Source organism: Tyto alba, unplaced genomic scaffold (assembly GCF_018691265.1).
Source record: "Tyto alba isolate M040663 unplaced genomic scaffold, T.alba_DEE_v4.0 Super-Scaffold_14, whole genome shotgun sequence".
Taxonomy (NCBI): Eukaryota; Metazoa; Chordata; class Aves; order Strigiformes; family Tytonidae; genus Tyto; species Tyto alba.
Window position 1 is genome coordinate 43,235,650 of NW_024881276.1, and position 22,775 is coordinate 43,258,424.

The 22,775-nt window shown below is 38.4% G+C and overlaps 1 protein-coding gene across 3 annotated transcripts in view; it reads left to right on the forward strand.

Moving 5' to 3' along the window:
• HTR1F (5-hydroxytryptamine receptor 1F) overlaps positions 1-22,775 on the forward strand; it is a 117,973-nt gene that overhangs the window by 23,289 nt on the left and 71,909 nt on the right. The window contains exon 2 of one of the 3 annotated variants that reach the window (XM_042789013.1): positions 18,606-18,668. The exons of the other annotated variants lie outside the window; for them this stretch is intronic. The gene's annotated coding sequence lies outside the window, so the exon portion shown is untranslated. The remainder of the gene's footprint in view (positions 1-18,605; positions 18,669-22,775) is intronic. 3 annotated transcript variants of the gene reach the window in all.

A 22,775-nucleotide genomic window follows, 5' to 3' on the forward strand; every position in this document is an offset into this window, starting at 1 on the left:
CACCATTTAGGAGAGAATGCAGAAGCTACATAAAGCTGGATAAATCTTTATAGAACACAAATTGGTGTTTCACCCAGAATATAACTTGGAAGCCAACATATAAATGCAAAATGGTACATACTAAGTGATACTAAGGAAGCAAACGGAAGGTTGCATCTGTCTAATGAGAGTTTCCTTTAGGATAATAAAAACAAGCTGCTAAAGTAACCTGACCTGGAAGTTGTGAAGCATAGTGCAGTACCACATTCAGGAAATGTGTTTTCCTCATTTAAACCCTTAACTGCTGTTTTAAATGTGTAAACAGACTTGCCCAGTAGGATGAAAAGTGGCAACAAAAACAGATGCTGGGTATGCAGAACCAACAAGAAAGTACTGAGCAGCAAAGCAAGCTGAGTGTTAGAGATGAAGAAATGACAACATACAGTGAAAATTAGACTTTGCAAAGGATATTAAAACAAACAGGAGGGGAAAATGGAGTTGCTATGCAGGAAGAATGGGACAAAGATTAAAGATAATCTAGGTACAACCCCAGAACTAAGTAAATACTCTGCCTCATTTCAATCAGAGGAGATGATGTCGAGCATGGAACAAAAGGCTGAATGGCTAAAGGGAATCAGGTTAGGGAAATTGCTAAGGAGCTTATTTGGTCTTTTGAGACTAAATAATCATCACAGCAGAATTCTGAAAGAATAGAATGCAAAATATCAGGTAGAGTAACTAGTATTTTCAATAATTCTGCTGGGTCAATCCATTCTTAAATGACTATACAATTGCACAGAAGTTGCTGAAAGACTGACTGAGCTTGCCAAAATAACAGCTGAGATGAAGATAGGGGTTCTGTCAACAAACATATGATTGAAGTAAAAACCAAAGAGGAGAAAATAATATTTTAGCTAAAGGGTAATGTTAACATGAAAACAAACACATCATGAAGTTAGAAAAACATTTCTAACCTTCAATGCAATGAGGTTTGGGAACAATCTTCCGACAAGAGTAATTGGCACAGAACTAGCTAGAAATGGAGATTGATCAGTTTGGAAAATGGGTTTAGAGATAAATTTGCCTGAGGCAGGTAGAAGGGAGACCATTCCTAGCCCTTTTTACTACAAGTTTCTTTATGATCAAGTCTCTGTGATTCCTCCACAGTTTCCTAGACATTTGACTAGATAAATATTCCAGCATTCAGTAATAATCCTTTGCCGTCAGCTTAACTATCTTCCATCTTGTGTACCCCTCACTCCAGCAACAAACTGGGTACAGGGATTCCTTCACAAGGCAAAGTTTTTTTGCCAGAAGTGCTGACACGGCACCGGCTTCTCTAGTTCTGCCAGTTGTTCCTTGGGTGGAGGGGGGAAATGGAAAAGTCAAGCCCTGCCTGCTGTACGGTGGTTGAAACCCCTCAATGGTCACCCACTGCTCGTGTAGTCAACTGCACCCATGCTGCCTGGATGAGACACACGTCTAAGGAAAAGCAACTGAGTATTTTCCCTCAATCCATTACTTTGAACCTTTAACAAAGTTTATTCAAAGTTTTTCAAAGCTACACCAAACTATTGGCAGTGTTGAAATACCAGAATAGAAAGGAAGGCACAAGTAATTTTTATCATTATGCTTTTCAAGTCTGGAGTAGATGGGATATTCCCTCCACAGGTTTAACCAAACTTAAATATACGTTTGTCTGTGAACTCTTCAGCCAGCTTGTTGTCACTGCCACATCACCTTCATAAATCCCTTTTACATTTGCTTTAACATACCCATTTGAAATATCTGAATCCTTTCACAAATACACCCTAAGGTTTCTTATTAAAAAGCTGTGCAGTAGTTTAAGAGAAAAAACTGTTCGTCAAATAAAGAATAACGTTAACTATTCTATTCTTGGAAAACAGGAGTGCAGTGCCAGTTAGCCTACAGCAGTCTGAAGGCAAAATTCCCTGTTCCCTACCAGACAAGGTCACTGGAGTTGTGTGTGCATGTTGACACAACCTTTTAATACATATACCCATTTAAAATAATTATTTTACATGCCAAGCCATATCTTCTTCTTCTAAGTTCATTTCTACTGTGTAATGGATGGCTTGCAATCCAATTTAATTAATTTTTGTGATGCAATTTTCTTATGTGTCTACTATTTTCAGTGCATATTATATTTTCACTACTTCTGAATGTATCTTATTAAGTAGCAATTGCAAATATATATTTATTATAAATTTCAATTCTGTAATTTCTCATTTTAGTCAACTCTAACTTTCATCATTATTAAAACCACAAAAAAAATCTGTAGAACAAATATACATTTCAGTTGTACTCCATATCCCAGTCACTGAACAAAGGCATTTCATAGTTAACCTATATTTATTTATTACTAAAACCAATTCCTTCTTCTATTGAATCTTCTTAATGTATTTTCCCTTTATAACAATTGATATATAGTTATGCAATTCAATTTGATTACAGACTTTTTTTAAAACCTGGAAATCAAATTTGCTAGTATCCTTTTTCTCATCCTCAAAACATCACTTTGAGGTATTTGAAACACCTCTACAAACCAGAGTTAAGAGAGAAACAAGAGAGCTGAGGGTTGTGTGAGAATCCATGGAGAATCCGCTCCCCTTTGTCCCCAGCTGAAATGTGGAAGAGTCTGGAAGGATGCTGTGACATTGTTACCCTTAGATCTCACATGGAGAAGGGTCTGGAGACTGGGTTTGGGGCAAGAGTGTTTTTGTTTTTGCAATCTCCCTATGAAGTTCTTCCTGCTTACGCAAGACCAATTTTTTCGAAAGAAAAAGAATCACCTTTAAGAAGAAAATTCTTATATTTATCTGCTTTGAAACAAAACAAAACACCCAGTGTATCTTACATCTGGCTACTTCACAGACACTTCTATAAAAGCTGTTATTTCTGCACTTCTGTTTCACAGAAAGGATAGGCTGTTTATCAACAGGTTTTTTTATGTTGCCTTTGAAGGGGTTGTGGACCTGACTATCCCATGCTAAACGGATTTAGCTTGATCACAATTAAAACTTCAGGAGAGGGTGTAGTGCTTTCTGCTTCCATAGAAATTGTAGTTCTGTCGGGAAAGTGGCCATAAAAGCAGCAGGCAAGAACTTTTATGAATTGTTGTCTGTCAGTTATTTGCATGTAAAGCATACGTTGTTTGCAAGTTAAATTTGTTTTGTTTCCCCCAATCTGCCAGTTTTACGAACTCAAGCTGACAATCAAGCAAAGTTCTTCTCATGTATAATTACCTTTAAGAAAGGATCCTCTGGCCAAATTGATTCACTGACACTTGAGCATTTTGTTTCCTGTCAGCATTTTTTGCACAGCCAGTGCAGACCAGAATTTAACAAACAATGCCATTAAATAAGGAAATGTTGAACCTAGTTTACTGTCAGCACATCTCTGCTGGGCTTGCACACCAAAGCAAATAGTTAAAACATCAGCTTCAAAGGCAAGCTAGTAGCTATGACTTTGAATACACATAAATAACATACCAAGTAGGCGGTAATTTTACATCAGAGTGGGAGATGCTACATAAAGTCTTTTCTCAGTGCAGCTTTTCAAGTACCTGGGACCGAGTGCTGCTGTCTTTCACGTTTATTCCACTCTGCCTTTTGCTGTACACCTGTGGCAACTTCACTTTACCCAAACCTATGAAAAAAATTTCCAGGACAAATAAGTTTTCAGGGCTTGGGAAGAGATAATTAGACAATTAGTTTAGTTTTGTTCTTTAAGAGACAGCTTTGGCCTTAGAAAACTGGAAAGTTTTATATGCATTGTGTATGGCCTGAACACGTGGGGTGTTCTCTTTCTCCTTCCTTTTCTTTGTTCATACAGAGTAACATATGCTGGTACTTGTAATCAGTATTTACTGTCATCGTAGTGTTATCTGATTTCCCTAATAATCAATGGAATCATATTGCACACCATTGGTCTAGTAGCAAGGAAATACCCAGGAGTTCTGCTTTGGTGAAAGACCACTATGCAACACTTAGTATCTGAGAGACATCTATGTTGTACCCACTCACATCCAGAAGTCAGCCAATCCTTTATGCCTGTTTACTTTCAGTGACAGATGAAACTATCTTCCCTTCTTCTCCAGATGGATGAATTTTTCAGCTTATTGCCTTTTTGAAGTAAAGGGGATCAAAGTAAAGATGGTGATAAATATCTCTAACTCCATCCCCATCAACATCTTCAGACATAAAGATGAAAAACTAAATATGTTTGCACAGAGATTATTTCAGCATTATACTGATTTGCAAGAAATGATATACGTACTAGTGTCAATGCTGCACAACTCTATAAATGTACTTGAAGATGAAATTGTCAGTTAATAGCAAATAATCCTAACATTTGCTAACATAGTCAACAGAGGACTGTTTAAAACAGACGGATTGTTGTGCCAGACAGGGCAGTTCCAAAAATGTTTAACTACTCTTTAGTTAACATTTAAAATATGTTCTTCAACATCCTTGAATATTTTTAAATTGAAGAGATTTTTATTTTTTCAAGCAAAATTTATCTGCAAATATTTTTATGTTCCTGCTGTCAAATACAATTATATGTGCCTGTAAATAAAAGACAAGTTGCCTACAGAAAACTATTACTGGAGCTCACACAGCAGAAACATTAAATATTAATAAATGAATACATCAATTTTAGTACAAAGTGACTGAACTTTGTGGGAAACGTGTGTGTTATTTATTGTAATACATTATTTGAACATGACATTTATACTGCTCTATACATCAGGGGGGATTAGTGCCATCTGTGTGTCCAGATGAGACATCTCATCTCCAGATGAGATAAATGGTCAATAACAAAGCCATTAAAGAAGGTGCTGGTGTTTTGATTCAGTGTTATCTTCATATTTATTTAGACCCTCCAAATCCACTGCATGCCTCTGCTGTTTTCTTCCACCCTTTTGCAATATCCTCTAAGAAACATAAAATCATTTTACGAATAGATTTTAGCAGAATGGCTGAACTGATGGGGAAGAAACACCATGGCATGCAGAGCTGGACATAGCTTTATGGCTTAAAATTAAAGGAAGCATTAGTTTTTCTAGAAAGACGGAAGCAATCAGTAAAATACAATTGCAATGTTCTCATCAGACCTTCAGCAAACCACTAGATAGCTAGTTCATACTCGAGTGGCAAGCTATGCTGTTTTACAAGCCTTTAACAATTTTGTTAACAGTGCATTGTGTACAGGTCATGTACCTGGTGAAATTCCTGGGAAACATCTATGTGATGTGGGTTTTTTTTCCTCCAAAACAGGTATGTAGACTAAAGCATCTAAACTGCATAATTATCTTCTCTTGACCTTTGGATATGATTCAGCTCAGATCTTCAATGAGATCTCTGGGGATGTCAAGACTTCAGTCTTTGGGTTATTTGCTAAGACTTCTAGCAGTGTTACCAATTATGTTTTGAGGTACAGCCACTGAAATCTGGGGAAAACTAATTTTACACACACTGAAACAGCAATTGTTAGCCTGAGCTGGATTTGAATTGACAGCCTAAAGAGGAAGCTCTAATTCTCTGATTCCCAGTTCCCTACAGCCTAGGAACAAGGCCGGGGGGGGGGGGAAGTGTGGAGAAAGGAGGAGGTACAGGGAATTAGCTTGTCTTCTACTGCCAAGAAGTAAAAAGAGGAGGTACTACAGAGGATGAATACATAAATATTCCCCCTTCTTCACCCCATCACCCCTTGCACACACTTACTCTCCACTCAGACTCAGAGAAATGAAGACCACAGAAGAGACAGTACCTCTTTTAGTTGGGGAAGAAGGGAGAGAATGCCTATAGCACCCACAGGACACAAGCTAGTGGGTCTCTTTGTGGACCATGCATGCCAGTGGGTGCAAGCTGACTCATGTTCAAACTCCTCAGGGACTAACCCTCCAGAGCAGGCTCAGCCAAGGTCATTTCAGCTGTACAACAAAATATAAGGAGGGCCAGGACCACTTCTGGCCCTGAGGGCATGAGGCACAGGGCTTCAGGATGACTCCCTTCCCTATGGCACACTAGGATGTGATTTTTCTGTGCGGTTCTGCAGTTCAGAATGCCAAAATCATGCGAGCATGGGGTTTAGGGTGCCATGCTGGGGGGTGGCACAAGGACCCCAGGGTTGTTAGGACTGCCCCAAGCACAGGAGCCATACCCAGAGCAAGCCCCATCCTTTATGTCTAATCCCACAAAAACCACAAGGGAACTCTCCTGTCCCCTGTGGCAGGGTTTTCTCTGTTCCTCTTGGCCTCACATATTCAAAGAGTAAGATAAAGCAATTTTTGTTTTCAGATGCACATAACACATTAATACATTGAATCAACATGCATAAATAGAAGTCCTAAAGTTTTCATTTTGATGCACACCAGTAGCTTATCTTTCTCTCAATGTGTTGCCTAAAGCATGAATTTTAGCACAGTTACGGAATACAATCTTTGAATTTCCATTGGTATTTTAAATATTATTAATTCCCTACACAAATTCTTATTGCAAGTGTAGGCATTCTGAACATATGCCTAAGAAAACCAAGTGAGAACTCGATCTAATCTTTTATTTGTAACACGTAGTTTGGACATAGTCACTATTTTATTAGCTGTAAAATCATCTAGCCTGTGCACCATTTCTACTGTTATTAGCTGGAAACACAAACTGCAAGATTCTTGTAAGAGGAAAGCAATATTCTTTATACATTTTCACTTTTGGTTTCTCACAGATGGGGTGTGGCACTATTTCAGTCACTTGTGTATACCTATGGCTCCTGTGACTGTAATTGGGCTTATACTTGTCCTAATCTTCACTACAGAAAAAGAGAAATATAAGCAGGGCTAGCATTTCAAACTTATAACCAAAAGTAGTTCTGGATTTTTTTGTTTTAATATTGTTCTAATAAAAGTAGTGTCTACCACTCAGGAAGAATGTAGAGTCAGAAAACGAAGTATTCCAGCTGGAGGAATGTAAGATGAATGTTTCTTTTGCTTTATTTCCAACTACTGTAGCTCTAACGGCAATGGTAGAAGTGTTAACACATTGAATCAATATCCAAATGACTTCTACTCTTCTGGTTCTTTTTTCCCCTCTTCAGTGGATGAACAGGGTAAAGAAAGAATAGGGAACAGAAAGAAAAAAAGCCCTCAGAGACCTGAAAGCTGAGTTTAAGTTTTTTTGTTCTCATCTAAAAATTAAATTTGCAAGATGATAAACCCATTGTTGTTAACTCATGGTAGTTTCAGATTTGATATAGTACTTTGAGTACTGTGCACAGCTCAGGAAAAGCCTATATCCTGTTTTTAAAGTGCTTACTTGAAACATAGACTAAATAATGTATATTCTGTATTCTAGTTTAACATACACCTTCAAAAAAGATGTGTTGTTAGTAACTGCATGAGTTACAGCAACTGAAAACTTCTGGAACAGATAAAGGCCCCCTAAAAGATTTCCTTTTTAGTGGCTCTTGATTGTCATGAAAAGCTGCACAGGTCTGTACTGTCTGGTCAGAGATGTGAAGGTCTAACTGACCCCAAGGTAGAACCTCAACTATTTGACTCTTGCAGGAGGTTTCAGGCTAAAGGACATGCAAACGATATGAGCCACCTAGCACCTCCACTGCCAGACGGGTTCTGGAATACATGCTTAAGTGCATTATAAAGGAATTGCCCTATCCCCACATTCTCAGTAGAAAAAAAACCTAGCTTAGTAGGTGAGATTCGCTGAGTGGTATTGCTGATCCACTTTAAAGTACACTGGATTTATCATAGCCTATTTTCAGCCCAGCCAGATATTCACACAAAAGCTAGCAATCCATCAACCATATCTTTTCTATAAATCTATTTCTTTTATGAAGTTATATCAGTTGGTGCCATTGCTTGAGATGAGATTTTCATATGTAACTTAAAAACCTATGTCTGAGGAGGTCATCCTGTACTCTCTTTATAGCCAATAATGATAAAAAGATAAAATTAAATTCTTATGTGTTTTAGACATTTTATTTTCAGATGTAAAGCTCTGCACCTTAGAAGAATTACTGAATATAAATGGAATGCAAAAAAACACCCATAATACATAGATGTTTGCATTACATGCATCCAAAGAAAAGCAATGAAGCAGGTAAAGGGTCTGGAGCAGAAGTCTTAGGAGGAGAGGCTGAGTGAATTGGGGTTTTAGTCTACAGAAAACGAGGCTGAGGGGAGACCTTACAGCTCTTTACAACTACCTGAAAGGAGTTGTAGCAAGGTGGTTGTCAGTCTCTTTTACCAAGTAAAAAGTGATAGGATGAGAGGAAATGGCCTCAAGTTGTGCCATGGGACGTTTAGTTTGGATATTAGGAAAAATTTCTTCACCAAAAGGGTCATCAAATATTGGAACAGACTGCCCAGGGAAGCGACTGAGTCACCATCCCTGAAGGTATTTAAAAGACATGTAGAAGTGATGGTTAGGGACATGGCTTAATAGTGGACTTGGCAATGTTAGATTTACAGTTGGACTTGATGATCTTAAGGGTCTTTTCCAACCTAAATGATTCTATGTGTCTACATTTAACTAAATTGATCTCTTACCTGCAATTTTTCAGACCACATCACTGAATTTAATAACTTTAGAACTAGAAACTGCATCTCTTCTTTCAAATGGGTGTATTAAAATTGTTTAAAAATCATGCTCCTCTCAGTATTGTGTCACTTGAAATGCTGTGTTAAGTTCCCCAAGTAGAGGGACTCTTATGAAGACAGGCTGAGAGAGTTGGCGTTGTTCAGCCTAGAGAAGGAAAGGCTCCAAGGAGACCTTATAGCAGCCTGCCAGTGCTTAAAGGGGGCTACAGGGAAGGTGGAGAGGGACTCTTTGTCAGGGTGTGTTGTGATAGAATGAGGGGTAACAGTTTTAAACTGAAGGATAGTAGATTTAGATTAGATATAAGGAAGAAACTCTTCCCTGTGAGGGTGGTGAGACACTGGCACAGGTTGCCCAGAAAAGCTGTGGCTGCCCCCTCCCTGGAAGGGTTCAAGGCCAGGTTGGATGGGGCTGGGAGCAACCTGGTCTAGTGGAAGGTGTCCCTGCCCGTGGCAGGGGGGTTGGGACTAGATGGTCTTTAAAGTCTCTTCCAGCCCGAACCATTCTGTGATTCAATGAAAATATTCTCAGTCACAGATTGAGCTGGTCCAGGACACTGAAAGCAGGCTAGAGTTCTTTATAGCTGATGCACAGAAGACTTATTAATCCTAAATGCTTAAAAAGAGACAAACAAAAAAAAAAAAAAAAAAAAGAAAAAACACACACACAAAAAGAATCATTTCAGGGAAGCATAATCTGACATATGACAGATAAACACTATGCTGAGCATAAAAGATGAAAATATGTCTGGCTGTTTGTGGATCTGAAAAACTTTTAACTTTACCAAGTATTCTCTTCCAGATGTAAAGATTGCTCACCCATGCTGCTGTCTGTGATTTTTTAGCTTCTAGCCTTACAAGATTAATTAGCAATTCATTAACCAAGATGCATATATGACATACTGCAAGAAAGATGATATTTCTGCTATGATGGCTTTTAAATAAGAGGTTTCTGACATTTGATATTTGTTGGATCCCAGCTCTTGATTGCTCAGGTTCCCTGCTATTGAGCAATTAGTCTTTACTTATATTACCCCTTCAAAAAATCCTACAAGAAATTCTTGACACACTAAACAATTCTTGCACAACATTCCTTTTTGGTATAAGCATTTCATTTCAGCACTTCAGATATGAATTTTGTATGCAGCAATTTATTCTCTAGCTTTCTGTGAATTTCAATTTGTAATGCTTTGGTAAAATTCTTAAGTTTTCAGATCATCTTTTCTTCACAAGGCTCTCTTTGCCTGGTACACTTAGCTGCCCACATCCTCCTATTATCAATGCATCTACGTGTCCCAGTGGCAGCAGTGATGTTGTTTAGTTGGTGCTATTTTTAATCATAAAAACGCTTTGCAAACACTGTCTTTATAAACTGCATGGGTAAGATTTCTGAGTATCATTAGTGTCTATCATTATAGAAATACTGAGAAAAGTAGATGGCATAAAGCTTCTGAAGGAGCAAAAGGTTATGATTAGAACTCACATCTGTATATTGAGAATCTGTTTGAACTTCTTTCCTTGCCAAGCTCTGCTTTGGTGATGTAAGTCAGATGTAATAACAATCCTTTTCTAAAGTGTTTTTAAATTATGCAGCTTTTTGTGTAAAATTGGGCTGCTTCACTTTTGTGCATCTCGTCAAGGAGATAACATTATCTGCCCTTCCTTCCATCGTTCCCTCCCTCCCTAATCCTGCAAATTTTTCAGCATCTCTCGCAGTTCAATATTCCTTGAGAAAGTAAGATATTTATGTTTGGACTCTGCAAGCTTATCAGTTGTAGACTTGTGGGACCTGTGGATTCTAATTTTTTGTAATTTGTCACTACTGGGGAATAGAACAGTGGGTTTTGTTTGGTTATAAATAGTTTACTTTAAACATTACAAATAATTTCAAGTTTTTGCAATTAAATGTATTTTGTTTGATTGTGCCATTTGTACATTAGCTCATTCTTCCTCATAACTAAAAGATTACTTGATAAATATTCTAGATCTAGACAGGATATCAGAGTAAAATCTGGAATATTTTACTACAAAGTAAAACTTTGAGATCATTGAAGAGTGTGGCAACTTGGAGTGGTTCTTTTAATAAGTGTCTTGGTTTTGAAAGTATCTGTGCAAAACAAACATCGATGATCAGATTATGTCTATATGATTAGAATCCAATCACATTATTGTATAGTATTTCTACTGTATTCAAAAATGTTTTGTTTTGGCTTTTACACATTTTAAATAGATAAAAAATTTATAAGTCTGAGTACTTGTGTCCAACTTCAATTATCTTAGTTCTGCCTATTTTGTTTTATTTATAACTTTCATCCAAAATAGTGGATATGACAACTGAAACCATTTCAGGATTTGCCAGGCTGTTGTAACTAAGATCACGAACCTGCATGAACCATGTTCTTAGCATTTCATATTCTAGGTCACATTTTAGGCTTTATATTTGGCTTGGGAAAGTCTGGAGGTTTTTATCTGATCAATAAAAAACAGTAAAAGAGATTTATGCTTTTTTTTCCTCAGATATGGCTTTGCAGAATGCTGCCCAATAAGACTGGAGCTCTTGGGTATCTATGCCAATAGGCAATAACACGTTATCATGATAAAAATTAGAAGGTGTTTTACCATATAGGAGATTACGGATCAAAACCAAGAAATTCTTACAATTTATATGGAGATTGTGTACTGGAGATGGCTAAAAGGAAGAAAATCAGGATGCACTGGTCAATCAGCATACGGCTGTGAGCTGTTAGTGCGATGCAGGTGTGGAAAAAGCGAATGACATCTGAAGGTGCTGTAGGCAAGATAGTTTTGGAAGAGGAAGAGAAATAGAAGGCTGTCCTTTTGAAAAGCTTTGCTGAGACACTATTTGGACTACATTTCTGGTCATTTACATTCTGAAAAAATTATTGTAAGCTAGAAAGGGTACAGAGAGAGAATAGAAATGTTATTAAAGGAATAGGTTATTCAGCAGAGAAGTTACAAGAGCTTGGACAGCTTTGTCTAACCAAAGTTGGGGCGGGGGGGGGGCGCAAATAGGAAGGTAAGAGAAGATCTGTTTCAAAGATAATATCAGTAAAAGTTCAAGTAAATACAAACTGGTAGTGAATCAACTGAAACTGGAAGTTGGGAAAGAGAAAACACAAAAGTGATTTCATGCTTATCAGCATGAAACTCTGGATCAACCTTCCAGACAAAGCAGCTGGGACAAGGAACTCACACTGTTTTAAAACAGAGGTCAGTCACTTTATGCAGGGATTTGCATAGCTAAGAATTGCTGCAGACAGAAAACCAAGTCTATGCTACAGGTTCTTGAATTGCTGGTGCAGTGGTACAGCCAAAACAATTTGCTTGCATGACACCTATACTGTATTAGACCTCTGCATCAGAATTTCTTTTGGTTACCGGCCAAGAACAAGAAAGTTCTTTTTGCCTATGACACATCATTTGTTTTTCAAGTTTTTCTTCTCCTTCCTCCGAATCCTGTGAGATTGAGTCAAATGCCTTTCAACATTCAGCTTTATTACTCTAAAGTTGGCCCCATTGATTGGCTGCAAGTAGCATGTGCCAGCTCGCCTGCCAACATTCAATTCCTAGGACTGGGGTAGCAACTCCTCTCCATTTCCCCCAGGCTAAGCCAAACCACCTCAGCCAAAACTGAGAAAAGCAAAAAGATGAGCCAAAAAAAAAAAAAAAAAGCAGTCCCTTACCTTTAACATGAGACACAACTTTTTGGACCTCCAGACATTTCTCCCATCGTATTACCTACTACTGAAAGTACTTAAGGCATTTACAATACTCTTATTCATCCATGGCTTTTGTCATTTTACCACACAGAGACTGTTTGTAACATCATTATCAAGCAATTTGTTATTGGATGGCTTGCAAACACGCAAAGTAGATGTTTTGCAGACCTTCTAAATCAGACACCTGCGGCCAAATAGCCTGTGCATGCAGGAGGCTGGTATAGAACTTCTAAACCATTAATAGCACTTAAAAGAAATTTAATTCTGTAAAAAAAGTAATTGCAGATGTGGAACATATATTTATGTAAGTGCTCTGAAACAGCAGTTGGGTTCTTCTGAAGTTGTTAGTATTTACCTTAGGCAGGAGCATTTTTCAAGCTCTGTTTGAAACAATTGGCAGCAAGCCCTGTAAAACTTACTCTGAAAATTAGATTGCTAAAACACAGTAAAACTACAAAATCAATTTCACAATACTCTTCCAGCCAAGAGTCTAATTTTAATACCCCCACCTTGACCAGCAGCTCTGACAACAGTTAAATCCAGAGACTAGCCTCTTCCTACTTACGACAACATATTCAAATACTTACTGTACAGACAGCCCAAAGTGTTTCCTCTCTCCACTAAAAGGCCACTTACTGGCCTTAGCCTCTCCTTTGCTTCATTTTGGAAACTTCCCCTTCCCCAGGTGGTCTCCAAAAGCCATCTGGCTCCACCCAGTTCCCTAACCTTCACTCCCAGCCCATTCCATCATCTTTTTCTGCACTTGCCCACCATAAACAGGGACCAAATTGATTCAGCTGGGGTTGACCCACACCATCATGCTCCTCACCTGAGCCAACCCCATAAGGCAGGCAGGAAGGCATTCAGCGTATATTTTATGATGCTGTTAATCATTAGAATCGTTTTTACTGAACCAAACATGCTACAAATTCAGTAGGCAGTAATGCTAACTATTATAATTTGTTTCATCTGCAGTGACAAGGCAGTATGACCTAACTGCAGCTTTCCTGTAGTTCAGTTATTGTCGATATCACAGCTGTGATTGTCAAGAACGGTCTTGGTAGTTTGGACATGCTGCTGACAAAAATAATATGTGAATTGTGAGTTCATTGTCATAGCCAGTTTTAAAGATTGATTCATTCCTCTGGTTTTGTTTACTAAGATCTCTGCTTTTAGTTTTATGTAATCACAATGCTTTCTGAAAGAATAAGGGAATTTTGGGGATGCATGCAGGGAGATTCCTTCTTAAAACAGGAATGGACCAAAAATGAAAATGAAACCACTCTGCCACATAAATATAGGAGTAAATTCTACATAAGAGCAGAATTACTACATTAATTGAAAGCAGGCTGGGAAAAAAAAAAAAAAAAAAAAAGTGTATCCCTTATTTAATAGTGAGTTTTCATTACAGTTCCCAAAACTGTGATCTCCTCTACCCATGAATGACTTCTGAAATGGTTTAAAACATGTAGTGGAAGTTCCAGGTGTGGGAGTTTCAATATAAGCTGTCAAGGAAAACAATATATACATAGATACTCACAAATCAAAACAGAAGACAATCTATTTAATCATTTACACAGGGCTGTAGTACATTATGATTTCTCACCAATACCAATCCATGGAACATCAGAAATTAGTTTTCCTCACAGAATAGTATTTTTAGAGGCAATCATATACCAATTAATATTCATAAAGATCATAACAAATGAAGTGGCATACAGGAAGCAACTCTCTTGAGTGAGAAATGGTGTAGCACCAGGTCTGTAAAGCATCTGTCAGCTTGATGGGTTTCATCACATCTAAGCACCTCAAAACCACCCTGCTAGGTAGGGAGCTATCAGGATCCACACATGTAATCTCTTGTATCTGCAGATACACTCAACCTAGGTTTTTTCGTACTTCCTGGGAGTTTAGCAATGGAGCCCAAAACACTGGTTTTAAACAAGCTATGGTAAGGGTTTGGACCATGTTACCAATGGATCTTCTGCTTCCATATGTTGCTGGTCACTTCTGAATTCAAGATTACAAAATGTGTTCAAGTGAAGGAATCTGAGGGAAGTTGCAAGCCAGGTGTACCTAGTGATGGGCTCTTAGCTCTGAATTGTTCTTTCCCCTTTCAACAGCCACATCCTGGAGATCAGCATGGTCCCTGCATACTGTAATTGTGTTCTTGGTGCATTGCCATCAGAAAAAATAAAAAAGAGGAATTTGGAAAATGAGAATGAAATATCTACAGATCATAATTGTTAGTAACAATAGGGAAGGAGATTATACAGAATCTTTGTTAGGGGAATTCAAGCCACCAGCAGCCCTGGAGCTAACATTCAGCAAGAAAAAAAAAAGCTGACAGCAAATGTCACAGCCCTGAGCCCAGCCAGTCATACCCCTTGAAGCAAGAGGCTTCAGAGTGTGCTGATGCAGTCAGTGTCCTGACAGTGAGCCTAAACCTTCTCTGGATAGAAAGGCAGGTCAGGGAAGGTAGAGCAAGGTACAGGAGAGAGTTCTCATAAATACATACACTGGAATGGGGTGAGAAGGTGAATCAGTTTGTTTGAGAAGAGTGAGATTATTAATCAAGTTTGAACAGCACGTGCAAAACCAAAAAAGCTAATTATGAAAAATGGAAAAGAAAAAAAAAAAACACTAATTTGTTGGAAGAACATCCGCTAGCAGGTTGGACTGCACGCTGGGTGGAAAGCAATGAGGAAGAGGAGAGGGAAGAATAATAAGAACAAAAAGAAGCATGGGATAAGTTTCTGTGAAAACAAGCCTAAAGAGTTAGGGATGTGTATGCAAATGTCCCTGCCGCAAAGAGTTCTAAACAGGTGTAAGAGGAGAGTAGGGAGGTTCACACAGGCAAAATCTGACATCAAATACTGATTTTGTCTATTGTCCAAAGTTGTTGAAAACCCATCCTAAAGAAAACATGCTTTTACAGAGAGAGTCCTATAATAATTTATTCTCGTCAAACCCTGAACCCTTCAAAGAAATTCAGGAAGAAACTTTTTAAAATCATGATAAAAGTAAACATGCATATCATTAAGAGGTGACTTAAAACAGATATCACTTTAGTTTATTTTCACTTGATAAATTCAAGAAACTGTGAAAGAGCATATAAAATCCTAGAAAGAGCTTTTTGCTAAAAGGTCATTTAAACCAGGAAATTCTTTGAAGATGTAAAGCCACTCCAGTTTTATGCAGTCCCAGTCACTGAGCAAGGTGTCAGCAGTGAAAGACCTATTCTATTAACAGATATCCCTCCAGATTATACCAATACCTGAAGCATTGGAAAACACTTATTTATGCTTTTATATTTTACAATGATCTCAAAGAAAAGCCTTCCCTGGTTTCTAGGTTTTACAGCAACAAATTTCATCCAGCTTTGTAAGGAGATTTCTAGTGAACCGCAGAGCAAAGTAACAAATGCTGGTCCTTATTCACAGCTGTGTAATCCTATTGACTCCTGAAGGGAAAGTGACACATACAATGGAGATCAAGGGTACTTAGAGGCAGAGGCCCAGATCCCAAGAGACAAATGAACAGCAGAAGAAATGCTCTGAGGCATGAAACAGCCAAAGTACAACTAAAGAAACAAGGTAGAGCCAAAGTCTGACAGAGTTTGGGTTTTGGCATTAATGGAGAGGTTAAACATTCAAAAGAAATCTTGTTAAACACCTGTTCCTTCTGTTTCCTGCTGTTGCATCCAAGTGTTATTTAAATTCTGTTCTTTCCTTAATTAGTTTTCAAGTTACAATATCATGTCACCCACACAGTCAGTATCTTGCTTCTCCTTTTGTTCAAGACAGAAGCAACTCTGTTTTTATTGTGAGATGGCTACTCTTGGTGCCTCGATCCTTCACTTATATACAAATATATGCATATATATGTATACAGGTATAATAGCTCTTTATGCATTTTCTTCACAATCTATAGTAGCTGGATACTTCTTCAATGTATTATTCCTGTTCTTGTGAATGATGAGCACCACTATCCAGAGATTTGAGGATACACAACATAAAAGTATTTACTTAAAATGATCAGAACAAAAGCCCCTTCAAAAAATGTCAGCTGTGTTTTGTCCTCTGCTAAAAAGTGTGTGAGAAAAAGAGTCTGAAGTGATTTCAGGATGTTAAAGGTGGCCAGGTCACAAAAGCAGGTATCAGATCATTTACTGTAAACATAATGGAAAGCTGTAGCTGGTAGCATGCTCAGTTTTTGAGAGGGCATGCTTTACATCAGAGTGTACCCTGAAGACAGGAAGGAGGACAGAGATGAAAAGAGAAGCCCTAGGAAACTTCATCTGGCTTTTGTCTCTTCCCTCACACTTTTCTTCCTCACCGTTCCTTCTTCAACTCATTTTTTCTCTCCCCACTCCTCGTAACCTCTCAGAAACTCTGCTCTTACTGGTAGAATCCAGCATTCAACGCTGCTTACACCTATCCTCCTCCCAAATCCTTCCTGCATAGCTGGAGCTAGCTGCTCTATTATATCATCAACCCTTTGCTTAACCTGCCATGCAAGTCTGTTAGGAGGCAAAAATAATCATAACTATTGAAACCCTGTTGCCAAGCTCCTTACTGCAATCCTTGCCTGAAGTGCAGACTAAATCAGAGTGCAGTGACATCTTCCTCCTGCACAAGCACCCTTACACCAGTGGATTTTGTCAGCAGAAGTCCTAAAGGTCCTGCAGCAACCACCAATAAATCTAAATCTCCAGATCAGCATCAGCTGTAGTGATTAGCTAAGCTGGCATTACTTAGCGAACTAAGTTGGTTATATGCTCTGCTTCCAAGTCTGCCAGTGCCAGAGCCCCGCAAAACCCATTTGGCTGCCACAGCAGTGCAGTCACAATGTGCAGGGAGTCACTGTCTTCCCTCCTCTTCCCTGTGCAACAGCCAGAGCAGCAAATGTGACTCTCCCCACCGCACCATCCTCCCTGTCCCACCACTATCCTTCCCTTTGCCTCCCCCGCCCATGTCTCGGCCAGACCTGATCCTCATCCTTGGGTTAAAGGTTTCAACTTTGTCTCCACCACTGACAAACCTCGAGCATATTGTCTTTCAGGCATTACTGTTTCCAATACTAACCAAGGCAGTAAACCATTGCAGAGACCTTTCCCACAGCATAAACCCTCCTTAGCACTAACCTTCATCTATCCATGGTATTTAGGAATGAACCTACGTCCTCAAGCCCTTTAGGCACATGTCATAAACCCAATACTAGCATTAACCACATCCTCAGCAACACACATAGCAGTCCATGGCTAGTTATTAGCCATTTGTCTTATCTTGACCATTACTCATCCAAACCCTTCTTGTCCTGCAGAATCCTCCACAACCTGAAGGTTATGGTTAAACTGAGGGCTAGCAGGATCCCTCTGTCCAGCACTCTTCCATCGCTGCATCGCTCTGCTCTTTTTGCTCTGCCTCTTGCTCTGGTGAAGTAGCTCAAGAACAACAAGCCCAGGGAGGTAGGGGAGGACGCTGGCTCACCTCACTCCTTCCTCAGCAAGTAAGACCTGCCTCAGGTGCACTTTGGCTGGTCTGATTTGTGTTACAGTTCCCACAAGCAGATCAGATGCTGTTGGAGATGGAGATGACAGCGCTTGCTAGGAGCAGTCACAGAGCAGTCCCAGTCTTAACAGGAACGACCCTGGGGCCAATGTCAGACCTCTTTTGCATCACATGAGGCAAGATGCATTGACAGCAACTATCAGGTCACACATTTCTGAAAACACAGCTAGGTGTCCAAGCCCTGACAAGTGCCACATTGGCTAAAAGAGGCTTCAAACAACAGGGCCTGTCTTAAAACCCTAGGATCACTCCTGTTTAAATTTTCTTGCTTAGGGGATTTGCTATTGTAAGACTGCTATTTTCCTCCTGACTAGACAGGCTCACAGTCCTTCCTTAACTATCCAGTCAGGATAATATGACATTTAGTTAGACTTCACTACTTCTGGCTTAAGCGGTACCATACTTGAACAGTGGAAAGTATTTTAAGAGGTGGGAGAAAGGTGTTAAAGAAAGGGAAGCATTATTTGTGATTGACAAGTAAACAGTTGTGTCTTCAGAAGCTAAGGGGGAGGGTATGAGCCTGAGATTTAAGAGGAAAATAATGAGATGAAACACTTCTTTGCTTTTTCACTATACATAATTTTCTTAAAGATGTTTTCTCTGTGGGAATCTGAATATGAAACTCTGAGATGTTCTGCATATTGCCCTCTTACCTCACAGCTTTTATCTGAAATTTTACAGCATCAAGTCTTGGCTTCAAATGCTTGAACTGTCTATAAACATCAGTGGAAAATTTATGGTGGGGTGAGTGCAATAGAATTCTCATAAAAAATATAAAAGAAAATATTCTTTTACTCCCAAACAAAATGCTCTATGGGCACTTACATATTTTCAGTATAAAATTGATTTAGCTAATCTTCTGCACGAACACTGTGTGCTTAAAATCAATTGCATTTTTTTCCATTTTAAAATGTTCAGATTTTGAAGACTGATTTTCCTGCTACCTGTATGTTCCTGCCATTTGTAATGTAAAGGGATACTGATGACAATGAAAAATTTGTTTTCCATGTGCTGGAAAGGAGTGAAAAATCCTGTTTCAGTTATGGTTAGCTATAATAGTTTTGCTACCTCTATCCCCTCCGCTGAAAATGCATTCCTCATTCAAGCCTCTTGTCCTTCTTTGACCTCTTCTTGCTTACCTAATGTTTTATTCATTCATAAGATATGGCAGGAAAAGTCATGTCATTGGTGTTGTATTTGTCTTCTTTGAAGAACATCTACATTAACTAATCAACAGATTTACTCACTTCTTTAAAAAATACTTTAACACATTGTTACTACTTATAGCATATAGTTTAGGGCAGATATTTAAGTAATAGTAAGTTTTAGGTCCTAAAAGTTTCTAACAAGGTGAAAGCACTTCTGCAAGTCCTGTAGTCTGATCTGTCTCTCCCTCTCTCTTCTCCCTTTCCTTATTGTTAGATGCTCAGTTTCTCAGATGTGTTATACATGGTAAATTGATGAGATATATCTTGAAATTCCCAACTTTTCTGTAATATACATCTGCTCCAGAGAACTGGCAAGCCTAAAAAGTTCAGCTGCAAATGTGTCAGCCTGAACCTAAGAAGTACAGATTGGAAGCAGTGACTCACTAGTTCACGACAGAGTAGCTTTGTGCAGTCAACTTTTTCCTACATTAAACAGATCTGGGAGAAAAAGTTGGGGGGCTGGGGGCTGTTTTGGATTTTTTTGCTTATGTGTAGACTTCCATTCCCTATTAGCCTCCATTTTTGTATAAAATTAAGTAAAACTAGCTTTCTTCACAGTGGGGAAAATCTTCAGAAAAGACATTTAATCAACTCATCGGTCTACCATCAATTTTTTTCTTGGGATTTGCCAAGATAGGCTCAAATGTACACAGATACTCCCATCTGCTCTAAGAAGGAAAAGAAAATCTCTCTAGAGAGACTGATCCAATCAGTGGGCCTGTGTGTGCACATTTATTTAAGCAGAGAGAAACTGGATGAGGTGCAAGTGACCATTCTTAACATTAAAAAGTTATCTGGTTTCCAATCCATGTTGAAAAAGAACATTGGAAAATTTCAAATCTTTCCACAGAGAATGGACAACAGCTAGTGTAGCTATCTCAGCTGTCACAGGTGAGGTGGCCCACAGCAACTGTAGCAAATGAGAAATAATGTAGTTTTTACTTATAGCAAAAGGCTAGCCATTAAGAATTTGCAGCCTGTAGTTGGAGATTGGGGGGATGAATGTTATCTGAGAATAAATAACAGCAGCAATGGTCTGTGACTTACACTGGAATATAGTATTTACCATGCCAGATCAGATTTGTACCTCATCCTTAATCAAAACAAGGAAGAACACGAAACTGGCCACCCCAGGTTGGAGAAGGATAAGGAAGAGGAGGGCATCTTATATATTTGGTACGAGATGCTCAACTGCATGTTTTCTGAGCTCTAACACATAATTTTTTAAAATAAGCCATACTATGAAGCATAGACACTTTTAATGGATAGAAAGATGTGGTTTAGTACATGACTAGTTGAAAGACCTTGGAAAGCTTGTCCTTGAATATATTTTAATTCAGGCAAAATCCAGAAAACTTTATCTAAATCTTAGTCTCTCTATTTGATAAATTTTCTATCTCCAATGTAAAAGAAAGCTGACTATTTCTCACTTCACTGTCTTTTAGAGAGAAATGCAATTACTTTTGTGCAGCTTTCAGGTACAAAGCAAAAATAACCAATGCATGGTATTTTTAAAATTCCCCGATTTCAATAACATTAAAAATTAATTTCTTCATAAAAGTCCTGCTTTTTCCTTATTTAATTACAAATCTTTCTACAATGTTCTCAAATACATCAACAAGAAAACCTTCTTTGTGCAGAAAGTTAAAAAGTGATTTATCCCTGCTTATAAAAATGTGCTTGAGATGTAAACTCAGCCAGACTGCTGGCTAATTTTTCTAAACTGATGCAGCTTTGAGTATGGCTTCAGATTAGAGTCCTGAAACAAAATGTAATTTAGCAGAATGGAGAGCAATTCTTTGATTGCACATCACTATTAAATAAATCTGTTTCAAAAGGTAGCTCTGCAAGTGGCATCTCTTGGAGTTGTATTCACTAGGGCCCCACAAACACTAGTCAATTTTGAAAATATTGAGTAGAAGTTGAGATTCTTAGATTTCCCAAATCATATCTTATCTTCCTTTTACAATGGTACTTGCTCTTACAAATATCCATTTTCTGTTAAGCTGTATGAGTTGCAGAGGTGATTCTTTCCGGTACATTCTTGCAACTTTGAGAGAACTCTGGTGAGAAATTTCTTTCGCTAAGGGGGAGCTTTCACTCTGGTCACATCCTGCTCACATACTCCCCCCCCCCGCACCTCCCTGGCAGCGGCTCCTGATGTTTGCTCCAATTCCAACCCAGTATTGCTGAAAAACAGATGAAGAAATGATGGAACTATTCCACACACAGGGTGGCTGAGCCATTTGCCCTCAAAAAATACTTACAAAGAAAGCAATCCAAACCAGTGAAAGATAATAGAAATGTTCCCCAAGACCATTTATGCTAGGTCTACAGGCTGTTTATTTGCCTTCTCTGGAAGAAAAATATAATCAGTACCTTTAGCAGGCCTCAGCTGTATCCATCACCATTTCTATGCCCCACACAGGAGTTTTACCCAAAAGCTATTTTGACAGCAGCACCTGCATTAGAAAGAATGGAGTTAAATAATGTGAGCAGGTTTCTGTAAACCGCCATTGTGTCTAGTACCCCAAACTCTGAGAGTAAAGATAAACCAACAGAAAAGTTGTCTATCTCCAAACCAGTTGTCAAGCCACTGATAAAGTTTTCAGCAAGATTTCCTTTCTTTTTCCAAGAACTTTGTCTATATTAAACCCTGCATCACCAACAGCTATAGATTAAAACAGCCACCATTTCAGGAAAGTTTGAGCTATGTGATCACTTATATTATATGGGACTACACTTATAATATATGAATGTTATATGGGACTACAATGCTGCCTGCTTTAAAGATTTTCCCTTTTGAATTGTAAGATACTGCTCTGTGAGAGATTCAACATACTTAGTCTACCTGTTATACCAGTCAAGAAATGGTGTATGAATTCAAAAATCCTTGGCCCTGTCCTCTCTCTGTTAATCCCTTCTTTTCCTCATTAGAAGTGCTCTGACTGAGTGATAGAATGACAAAAACAAACAAACAAACAAACAAACAAACCCCAAACTTAAGTCATTTTACTAGCACAGCTTTCACAGTGAGATACTGGTGTACATCACAAGTTCAGATGACCAACAATCAGCATGTTACATCAACAAGTCTATTTAACATAACTGTTATTTTCCTTTAATTCTGAGGAGACTGAGGCAATCAATTATTTCCTTAACTAAAACACAGGTTGTTTTCCAAATGACTAAAAAAAAAATGTTTTCATCCCCCAAAATTAAAGCCCAAAATTTGACATGGGAGTGAGAAAGAGAAATGTGGAATTCTGGTTACAACATTGTTGATAGGTTAGACAAGGAGGTAGTTTTACTGCATATTTCCTTATCTTTATTAATTAAAAAATGTCCTTTCTCCTTGAAAATGAAATTCAATCTCTTTTTCAGTCTTAATCAAGAAATTGTCCTCTTCAGGTTCCTGATTTGTCAAGGTTTGACAAGTTCTGAAAATTGATAAAACTGTGTGGTTTTCATTAGATGTCTGAAGATAATTAGATTTCCTCTGGATCAGTTTTGCCATTTTTTGAAACTGCAGAGCCACTTTTTTGTCCTGTTGCAAGGCCTGGAGAAAGTAGGCTTTGAAAGAAAAGAATCTTTTTTAAAAGCAGATGAAGGGGCATTTATGTTAAGTTCTTTCCTTTACTTA